The 10404-nt window shown below is 42.5% G+C and overlaps 1 long non-coding RNA gene across 1 annotated transcript in view; it reads left to right on the top strand.

The window, feature by feature from the left end:
* The first annotated feature begins 3519 nt into the window (after positions 1-3519).
* The window catches only part of LOC139765657 (uncharacterized), a 60835-nt gene continuing 53950 nt past the window's right edge, over positions 3520-10404 (top strand). The window contains exons 1-2 of the long non-coding RNA XR_011716713.1: positions 3520-3927; positions 5073-5179. This is a non-coding gene — a long non-coding RNA (uncharacterized lncRNA). The remainder of the gene's footprint in view (positions 3928-5072; positions 5180-10404) is intronic.

Here is a 10404-nt window from a genome sequence, read left to right as displayed (position 1 = left end):
TAATTCTACGACCATACACCTCCTCACCACATTGTGTAAAAGGTTCGACGAGCCCAAGCCTAGCACGGCGGTTCCTGTCAATGACTGCGTGTACGGGTTGCAAATTCTGGGTGAATGTATGTTATGTAACATGTGCCTGGCTGTAGGCTATCTGGGCATATTCTACCTATCAACTGGTAGGGTCATTCAGGCCGTCAACGTCAAGCTACGTACATCCATCATCTATAAGATAATCACCATTTACTTCAGGTGTTCAGGATCATTATAAAACCACATGCTCTCCTACCATGCACAACGCCCCCGCGCCTTAGCACTTGTCAAGGACGTCGACTGCGCCGCTGTGTCTGTCTCCATGTGGTTGTCATTGTTGACGTTGACATAGATGCCAAGTTCCGATGTTCTCGCGTCGTATAAGGGTAGATAAATCAAGCGTTTTCGTAACAGCATGAGATGTTAGCTTTTCTTCTATTGTATTAGTTTGGGTCATTTGATGCTGCCCGTGTTCATGGAATTTCTTGTGATGTTCCAACATCGTGCTTATGTGCGTTTGTGAAATCTCCTAATTTTGGTGATGTCGAGAATCACGTCTCGCCGTGGTAATGCACTCCCGTGCCGTTTGAATTACCTTCCTCAAGAGTAAACGAGTTAGTATGAGTCATCATTCCTATCTGAAGTAAATAAGATTATCAGCAGCGGTAAAAGAGCCTCTTGCTCACCCCGCAGAACACAAATTTCATAAATGCGTCACTCAGTACAGCATTGAACAACAGGAACCCATAACTATTCAACACAAGAAGTCAATAGCCTATGCACATTTCAAAGAACGCGAGTTCATGTGAAACCAACATTTTAATATATGATAAAACGCCCTCTTGTTTCCAAAATTGTATCTCATACTATATGAGAATGATCAGAAATCCTAATATTATGTAAAAGGACATAAATTTTCCAAGTGGAATATTCCACCTCATTCGTTGTCTGAGATGTGCCCCTGAGAGAGAGATACATCCGCGTGATGTGGCACGCAGTAATTAAAGTACCACGGATGTAAACAAAACAGAAGGGCATGGTGGGCTGAGGAGGAATGACGTGCCTTTGTCTCGTGTTGGTAATCCTTGTCTGCCGTTAAACAACAGTCTTCACATCATGTACAAGATTTTCTTATGTTCTGAGATGACCACGGACACTGGGTGTGTAATGATATACCCCCCAGGAACCCCAGGTAAAAGCAAGAACCGTTAATTGAGGTGAGGTTCAGTGGTTTGTTTGGAAGGTTAGCACAGGGAAGGCTGTGATGACCTCGTAGTTAGCCTTAAGTACGCGTCTGTTTTGAATTATGTCTGTTCCAAGACGGGTATTTGTCTGTTCCAAGACGGGTATTTGTATGTTCCAAGACGGGTATTTGTGTGTTCCAAGACGGGTATTTGTATGTTCCAAGACGGGTATTTGTATGTGCGTCTTCTTAAAAGATAATTGTATATTGAATAGTTGGTGTTATAGAATACATGATTCCGTTTAAATACTCGTGTTAGTGAAGAGAAAATTGTGTTCATTTTTAAACAACAGGACTCGTTTACTAGCGTTCAATGTAATTCTACGTGACAACTAAATTATCTTTTGAGATAAGAAGCGTGTTAGACTATACAGGACTTCGTTGAAGGAAGCTTATTTCGTTCACAGTGTCATTAGATATGTACGTTACTAAATCATTTCGTTCACAGTTGCCATGAGTCATATGTAAGTAACTAAATCATCTTGTTTTGTTCACCGTTGTCATGAGTCATGTGTACGTTACTAGATTATCTTGTGATAATAACCTTGGTTCGGAGGACAGTCATGTGGTGATAACCTTGATTCGGAGGTCAGTCACTGCAGTATTGAAATGCGCGACGAAAACATGGGAAGTTTATCGTGAAGTATCTGCTTTATGAGGCGAAGTTATACAACTGTATTGTTTTAGTCGTCAGTTCGTCAATTTCGTAGGGCTTGTGAATAATTGCAACGCGGATGTGATGCATAAACTTTTGAAACTTGAAATAAAGAAGTTGGTGCCGCTTGATAGTCGACATATTAAATGTCGTTGTTTTTAAGTCAGTAATTAGCCGATTCATTGCAGTTGTCAAATCCCATGATGATGGTTTCAGAAATGATATGATGATGTTTTTCTAATGAGTTCTATCGAACATGTTGGTTATTGCGTGGAGCTGTAAATCACAAATAGTGTTTGCCTCTCGTTGCTTTATTTCATTTTATTTTTTTTTTGCTTTCTGAGATCCCGTCGTTCGGGTAAATTGGCCCTGAAAGTGAATGCCCGTGGAGTGTTTCCCCGTTTTGCATAGATTTGAGCATTTAGATAGGCTTTTTCGTTCATGATACGGTATTTGATGATAGAAATATTAACATTTAATAGAACTGTAATGAAATTTCTTAACTCATTATCAAATTGTACATTATCGGACTGACATCATAAGAGAATCTGTGAAGATGCTCTAGGCTGTCACTTCTGAGTCAAACATTTGAGGGTAATGTAACACGAAAGTTATCATTGAAGATCTACCCCGAGGCCGATCTTCGCTAGGCAAACCATGGTGGTGTGCTACAAGCTCGCGGAGAGCAACAAAAGATTGGCTTGAGTCGCCCTTGAAAAATATGCAAATTATGGGCGTACAGAGTGAATGAAGATAATCAGTACTGCTAAGGAAAGTACTCATTAGTAAGCGAAGTGGAGTTAGTCATGTCCTTCTTTTCGGATCCACCTAGACACGTTTTGATTAAGTTTATCTTACTAGCGCAGGGGGTCAAAATGGCAAAATATTTTTTTTCTTTTTGAGAAATTGTGTGTCTCCATTTTCATGTGCCAGAGATTGATACTGCAAGAGGTATTTAGTGAAATCTTGTGTTGATATTCCCCCCGAGCTCTTGCCATTAAGAATATAGTCCACATCCTTTTTGTTCATCTGGAATAGACACTGTCTGGTCATACCGTTAACTTTTTAAAGGAATTCAAAGGAAAACTTCCAACCAAGTAAATCACTCCCAGGTAGATAAGGGATAGTGTGGTGGCCAGTCGAAGGTGAAACGTTCATTGTAGGATGATGGCGTTGCAGTGACACTGCCAAGGAGACACGATTCCTGAGGGTAGTGAGTGATTTACACCGGTCGTTAATTGCGCTGTTGATATGAGCCCATGCTAGTTAGGTATGTTGTAACCTACTGAATATATATATATATATATATATATATATATATATATATATATATATATATATATATATATATATATATATAAACTAGTACTGCGCCGTGCGTTTCTATATGGAAGGACGTCAGAAAAATTTTATTACTGGCTGCTGTCCGTTTTTCTGTATCTTGGCAGGTCTCCAAAATATGGACAACTGACTAACTATTATTTACCTGGTATCATAAATTCGCTATACTTCAAAGTCAGAGACTTAAGAAAAAGGTCATCAGTTTTCTCGCATAAAACAGTCGTAGTAATTTGTAATCTCTCGCCGTGAACGAGCCAGGAACCTCTCAGACGCTTTCGGACACCATTAGTCAATTGCTGAGGACCATCGTAACTACCGGGTGTTTCCAAGTTGGTTGGCCTTTTGCATTCAGTTGTCCGCGACACCTGAACAGACAGTAGCTAGTGCAGCGTCGCGGCGTTATCTGTGTGGATATCCTTTTCCTCGTGTGGCTAATGCGATTACTTACATCTAGACAGAAGTGCTTGTGTTGACTGTTTTGTTATAGTACTTTTGTAAAAGGCGACGTTGTCTTAAACTGTCTTTTTAGTATCATCCGTGTCTTCCCACCACCTCACAGTCCCGTCATTGATGAACCATTTAGAAGAGGATACCATTACATGATATCGGATCAACTTGGCTCAAGCCCCGATAACAGGGTTTACCGAACGATATTAACGTGAGTTCTTGGTCTGTTGTTCTAACATTCTAGTTCGAGTTTCCTGCTCTTGTTCAGTTGGGTAATAGTAATAAATGTTGGAAAAGCATGTAATGGAGAAAGTGAGGAATCACCAACAGTAGTAGGGCTAGGCCGGCGCTTGGGGTGAACGGTTTACACCGAAAGTTAAAGGTTGAATTTACGTGATAATTCACCGGGAAATATTAACCAGTACTTGTTTATAAATGGGAAATTAGAATTTATAAAATATTAAAGGACAAAGATACGCAGGTCATCCTGGAATGCAAATGCACCTTGGAAGTCGTTATGCATGAATCCACAAAACAATACTTATATTCCCTAAGAAAATTGATTAGAAAACAACATCTAACACAGTCAAAATAAGTGTACGTCTTGTCCTTCCTGACTCTATGGGGTAGGAGGTCGGTGAGCTGGTTATTACGAGGTGTGGATTAAAGTGTGATGCCCTTAGATCCAGAATTATTACCTGAATACGAGTGTGTATAGATTTATTTACCTTCTTAATTTGCCATACTAGCTGAATAGGTACTTTACTATCCCTGCTTTATATACAGCGTGTTTTGCCTAGATATCAGGCCTGTGCTTGTTATGAATATACAAGTCTTTCGTCTTGCGCACATTACTTATGATTAATGTTATTAAGACCTCTATCTTCGTACGTAACCAAGTTGCGCAAGAAAACGTTGCTGCCGGCAGACTAGGATTATGCTCTCTCCATACTCTTTAGTGCCCCTGAAAGTTAATTGTAATTATCAAAACGTTTCCACCATTAGTTTTGTACCTTGCAGCTTGTACCTCACACGCGTGACACTCCCTAATTAGAGACGACAGGTCTAAGTATCTTCAGGGAAAATGACGAGCGTATCATTACTAGTGCGTGTAAGCAACACCCTTTGCACCATTAATCAGAAGCATATCCGCAAGAAGTTCTTGCGCTTTTTGTAATCGTATTATTAATCTCATTTGATTAATTTCTACAGAATTTTACGTATTCTCTAAAACTGGTGCTTATAAAATGATATTAAAGGACTTATGTCCCAAGACTGGTGATTGTTTCTATATACCAACTCCTACTCCACGGGGCGGAAGTTGTATATTATACAGGTACTTATCTTTAATTACAGGACGCCAGTGTACTTAGTGGGAGTCTTGGAATTACCTTGAACATTTGAGTGTTCCCAAGATTATTCGATTTGGGTTAATAACTTGGCGTTGACGTGGCAGTAGTTCGGTAAGACCATGATGTTCCTGTTGTTCTTCTTCTTATTGATTATTATTATTATTATTATTATTATTATTATTATTATTATTATTATGTTATTATTATGTTATTATTAGTCATGTTAAAGGCTTTAGTCACAGACATGAGTCACATCGATGCTAGGCCTGAATTTAAATTTAGAAGGGGTTAAAGAGAGGGAGAAATAAGAGAAGAGGAAAAATGATTTATGATCGGGAAGAAACGGTGAATTTGCCTTTTAAGAAATGCACCACACAGTAATCATGTGATGCAGTAATTTGTCAAGAACTTTGTGGTTTTTAAGATTGTGGAAGCGGGATTTATTTGACGAAATTTTCAGGATATATGTTACAGTGATATCGGGTATGTTTGTGTTGATTGGCAGAATTTCACATCCATCAAAAATGAGGGGAAAGATGTAAGGGGGTTTCAGAGGGAGAGGTAAAAAATGGAAATTAGTTTTTAGAGGCATTAAACTTAACCAGGTTGCGTCACTTCCATCGGGCTAGGCTGTCCAATCCGCGTGTGCCCTACTAGGCTAGTCTGTCCAAATCAGAATTCATAGAGAGTTGAAACGTGCTGTAGGTTAAGCAAGAGCTGATGGAGTGGATCTAAAGGGAGCGGAGAAGGGCAGTGTTAAGTCGTTAGCGTATCGGGTGCATCTGATGATCTGTTGTAGTAAGGAAATCTTCGATTTTAAAGATGGGGAGGATAGGAGACAGGATAGGACCCTGGGAGACACCGCTGTCGATAGGGAAAGACGGAAAGGCTGAGGTATCCAAAGTTTACGGAGATAAGATCAGGAACTACCGCCATGCATTGTGCTGCCTTAACGACGTAGCTTGCTGGTGTAAGCGTTTTTGTTGGCCGCTCCTGGACTCCGGCCGGGGTAGGCAGCCACCGTCACCATACGTGACGTAAGACAGAGACGCTGTCCTCCTCCGCTACGATAACGTAATCTACCTGGCTGCGTAGGGAGTGACGCGTTTCATCTGCAAGTTGTGCAAGCCAGAGATGCTGGGAGCCGTAGGTGTGCGTACCCAGCTTGGGGACGCAGTCAAGAGCATATGACGTGAGAACGCAGCTGTTCCCATCATACAAGCTCATGGTCCAAGAGTACGGGTCAGTCAGGTGACTCCAGACTAGTCAAGGAACCAGTTACGTTTCTCTGTAAAGTTTCCTGTTTTTCTAAGTTGTTGGCTATGGTTACGGACGGAAAGGAATATGATGTTTGAGGCCAAAATCCGCTAAGTGACCTTGATTGTTTTAGGGGGAAGAAGTGGCGTGGTAACCTGGGCAGATGATACCAGAATATTCCTTCGTTAAGTTACGTAAGGAATGGCATGTTTCTTACCTTCTTTCCTTAGTCTCTGCTGGAAAATGGGATCACATATGAAGAAGATTCTGATCATTAGTTTCTGTAGGTTTTGCGCCCTTGCAAGATACCGGATCTAACTAACAGTGGTCTTGGGTATCACCGGGAAACAGGGTTGCAAAAGCGTGAAACAACAAAGAATGGAAAATGATAGGTACTGTAACATAGGTGAATGATAGAATCAAGACTGGAAATAACGAGAGGAATGTCACACCACCAGGGACACACGCTATGAGTCAGCATGGACACACTCAGCATCTCAGAAGGCTCCAGCCGTCTCTGTTTCTGTTTGCTACTTAGCACAAGCATCTTCTCTCTCAACTACACCCTTTTTATTTCCACACAGCTCTCTTACCCTTTCGTTAATTACTCGATGAAACCACCTCACACCACATATTGTCCTCAAAACACTTCATTTCCAACACTTCTACCCACCTCCGTACAACCTTATCTATAGCCCATGCCTCGCAACCATATAACATTGTTGGAACCACTATTCCTTCAAACATACCCATTTTTGCTCTCCGAGATAACGTTCTCGCCTGCCTCACATTCTTCATCGCTCCCAGAACCTTCGCCCCCACCCCAACCCTGTGACTCGCTTCCGCTTCCAAGTTTCCATCTGCTGCTAAGTCCACTCCCAGATATCCAAAACACTTCACTTCTTCCAACTTTTCTCTATTCAAACTTACCTCCCAATTGACTTGTCCCTCAACCCTACTGTACCTAATAACCTTGCTCTTATTCACATTTACTCTCAGCTTTCTCCTTTCACACACTTTTCCAAAATATATTGCATATGAATGGTCACTTTTTATAGAACAGAATGCCCTCCAACAGCAAGGATTCGAACCCAGCGCTATTTGCGTGATTGCTGGGTACGCTAACCAATCTGCTATGGTCGCCCCTAATATGGGCGAGCATAGCCATGTGCTTAGCGTACCCAGTAATCACCCAAATAGTGTAGAGTTCGAATTCTTGCTATTGGAGGGCAATATGTGATATACATATATATATTTTTTCTCTTTTTTCCTTTTTCTCATACATGTTCGCCATTTCCCGCGTTAGCGAGGTAGCGTTAAGAACAGAGGACTGAGCCTGAGAGGGAATATCCTCACTTGGCCCCCTTCTCTGTTCCCTGTTTTGGAAAATTAAAAAACGGGGAGATATATCTCCCCTGACGATGTGATCATTACACGAAAGTGCACTTGGGAACTTACCGTGTTTCATTTTCCTCGTGGTTATCAGCAGATACCAGATCACGCGCACCACTGTGACCTACTGCAATATATATATATATATATATATATATATATATATATATATATATATATATATATATATATATATATATATATATATGTTTTACTGTGTACATGTGTGTTTATACATGCATGTAAATACATACATGTAACATCTGTGAGGGGATTATATTCTGAACTTACCATCATATACCTTTTTTCATGTTTAGTACATGCACTTTCCACTGTACGTGTACTTGTCCCATTCGTTGACAGATATGAAGATACAGAGGAATTTTTCCTCATCTTTCCCCTATATATATTTATGGGGGGGGGGGTTAGTTTCCAGGCGAGTTTTCAAATCGCTTCTCTTGTTTTCCCAGAGAGAAGTGACTTTTTTTTTTTTTTAAGGTGGGCGCTAATGTCACCTTTTTTTTTTTTTTAGATGTCCTTCCACAGTTGGATTTGTGTGTCACGGGCAAGAAGGCAAGTCTCAAAACCGGCCTCACACCTTCGTCACTTGGACTCCAGAACTTTCATCATCCAAGCATCTGACCCCAAAGGTTTAGGGGGGCTGTGTCAGGTCTGTTGTTAGAGGATCGCCGTCCTGAACACCTTCCCATTCACTTCTCCCACGATCATAACGTCATCCAGAGGCAACCCGGATGTTGCCGAGGTCGTCCTGCCAACTGGTTTACTCATAAATGACATCCAAAAGTGACATCGGTTCCAAGACTTGAGCCTCCCTCTGCGACCCAGCTGGAGGAAGGCGCCTCCTGACATTGGTCTCTTCCTCTCCCTCCTTCCACTCAGATGATTTTTTCGGTCCACCAAAGTCGTCCTCTCTCTCTCTCTCTCTCTCTCTCTCTCTCTCTCTCTCTCTCTCTCTCTCTCTCTCTCTCTCTCTCTCTCTCGTATAGCACGATGTCCAATGGGTCTTAGTGGTAATCCCAGGGCGAACAGTCCACCCACTGATTACGTACGTCTCCTTCGGTATTAGTCCCTCAGTCATAGAAAGCCGGGAGATCTGGGGGTGTGGGTGTCGCATGAGGTCGTCTTTTTAAGTCCGAACCCAGAGGCAAAAAGTCAGCCTTCCCATTTTGCTTTAACAAGTGACACACGACCATTATCGCTGCTCCGTTACCTTCTCCTGAGCAAGTAATCATATGTTTGGTTTCTGATGGCCCTTATCGGCGTTTAACAGACCACACTCGCTAGAGGTCGTGGTCTGCAGTACAGTGTATTTCTCCCCTGATTTTCCCGTGTAAACAGGTATATGCACATTGTGCCTTTGCAAGACGTGTGTCTGATTGTCAGTGGAAAACGAGGGGAAGGGTTGGGGAGGGAGGGGGGAGGTGACTTCTCACTCCCAGGCCAGGGATGTGTCTGCCTTGCTCACCTGATCTTACTACATCTACTCATCGGTCATGTAGAAAAACGCGGAGCTGAGACATCTCGTCCTTTGATGTTCTCGGGACGGAAATCATCTCCGTCTTGCTTGATGGTCCGTTATTTCGTACCGTTTTATAGACCTGAATCGTTTTTTTGACTTTGTTAGGCACGGCAGAAGATGACGGTGCGTCTGTCTGTAAGTGTCATCAGGCTTCGGGACGATTGCGAGAGCGAATTATGGGACTGTGCAAATGAGGCGACGGACCTTCTGTCACTAATCGTAATAGGTAGCGACGTGCTTATCACATCCCATGGATGCACACATGCTGTATAGCCCGGCTCCGCCGGCCACAACCACCCACTCTCATCCCAAGGGACTGATACTGTGGTATTCTGTGGAGAGCGAGGATTACGTTTTCCCGTACCCTCTTGTCGACCCCTCGTGCTGTGCCAGAGAACCGTAGCAAAAACCACAGAGAACCGTAGCTGAACCACAGAGAACCGTAGTAGAACCACAGAGAACCGTAGCTGAACCACAGAGAACCGTCACAGAACCACAGAGAACCGTAGCAGAACCACAGAGAAACGTAGCAGAACCGCAGAGAACCGTAGCAGAACCACAGAGAACCATAGCAGAACCACAGAGAACCGTCACAGAACCACAGAGAAACGTAGCAGAACCGTAGCAGAAGAGAGAACTGTCACAGAACCACAGAGAACCGTAGCAGAACCACAAAGAACCGTAGCAGAACCACAAAGAACCGTAACAGAACCACAAGAGAACTGTAGCAGAACAGCAGAAAACCGTAGCAGAATCACAGAACTGTAGTAGAAACATAGAGAACTGTAGCAAAACTGCAGAGAACCGGAGCAGAGCCTCAGAGAACCGGAACACAAACACAACTAGCAGAACCACAGAGCTGTAGCAGAGCCGCAGAGAACCGTGGTAGAACTGCAGAGAGCCGTAGCAGAACCGCTGAGAACCGTAGTGGAACCGCAGAGAACCGTAGCAGAACCACCGAAAACCTAAGTAACACAGGCGAAGTCATAAACCTGAGGGAGGGTGGTGCCATGAGAGTGGAAAAGTGCACACAAGTGGATGAAAGAAGAATAGGATGAACAAGGGCTTGGAAAGGTTAAATACGATAATTCAAGACATAAAAAGAATAGAAGATAAGAGAAAAAAGAATGTAGAATGTAGAGGTTAT

The sequence above is a fragment of the Panulirus ornatus genome, chromosome 55 (assembly GCF_036320965.1).
Source record: "Panulirus ornatus isolate Po-2019 chromosome 55, ASM3632096v1, whole genome shotgun sequence".
Lineage (NCBI taxonomy): Eukaryota > Metazoa > Arthropoda > Malacostraca > Decapoda > Palinuridae > Panulirus > Panulirus ornatus.
The sequence above is the reverse complement of the archived record's forward strand: the minus strand, read 5'-3'. Positions and strand labels throughout refer to the sequence as shown.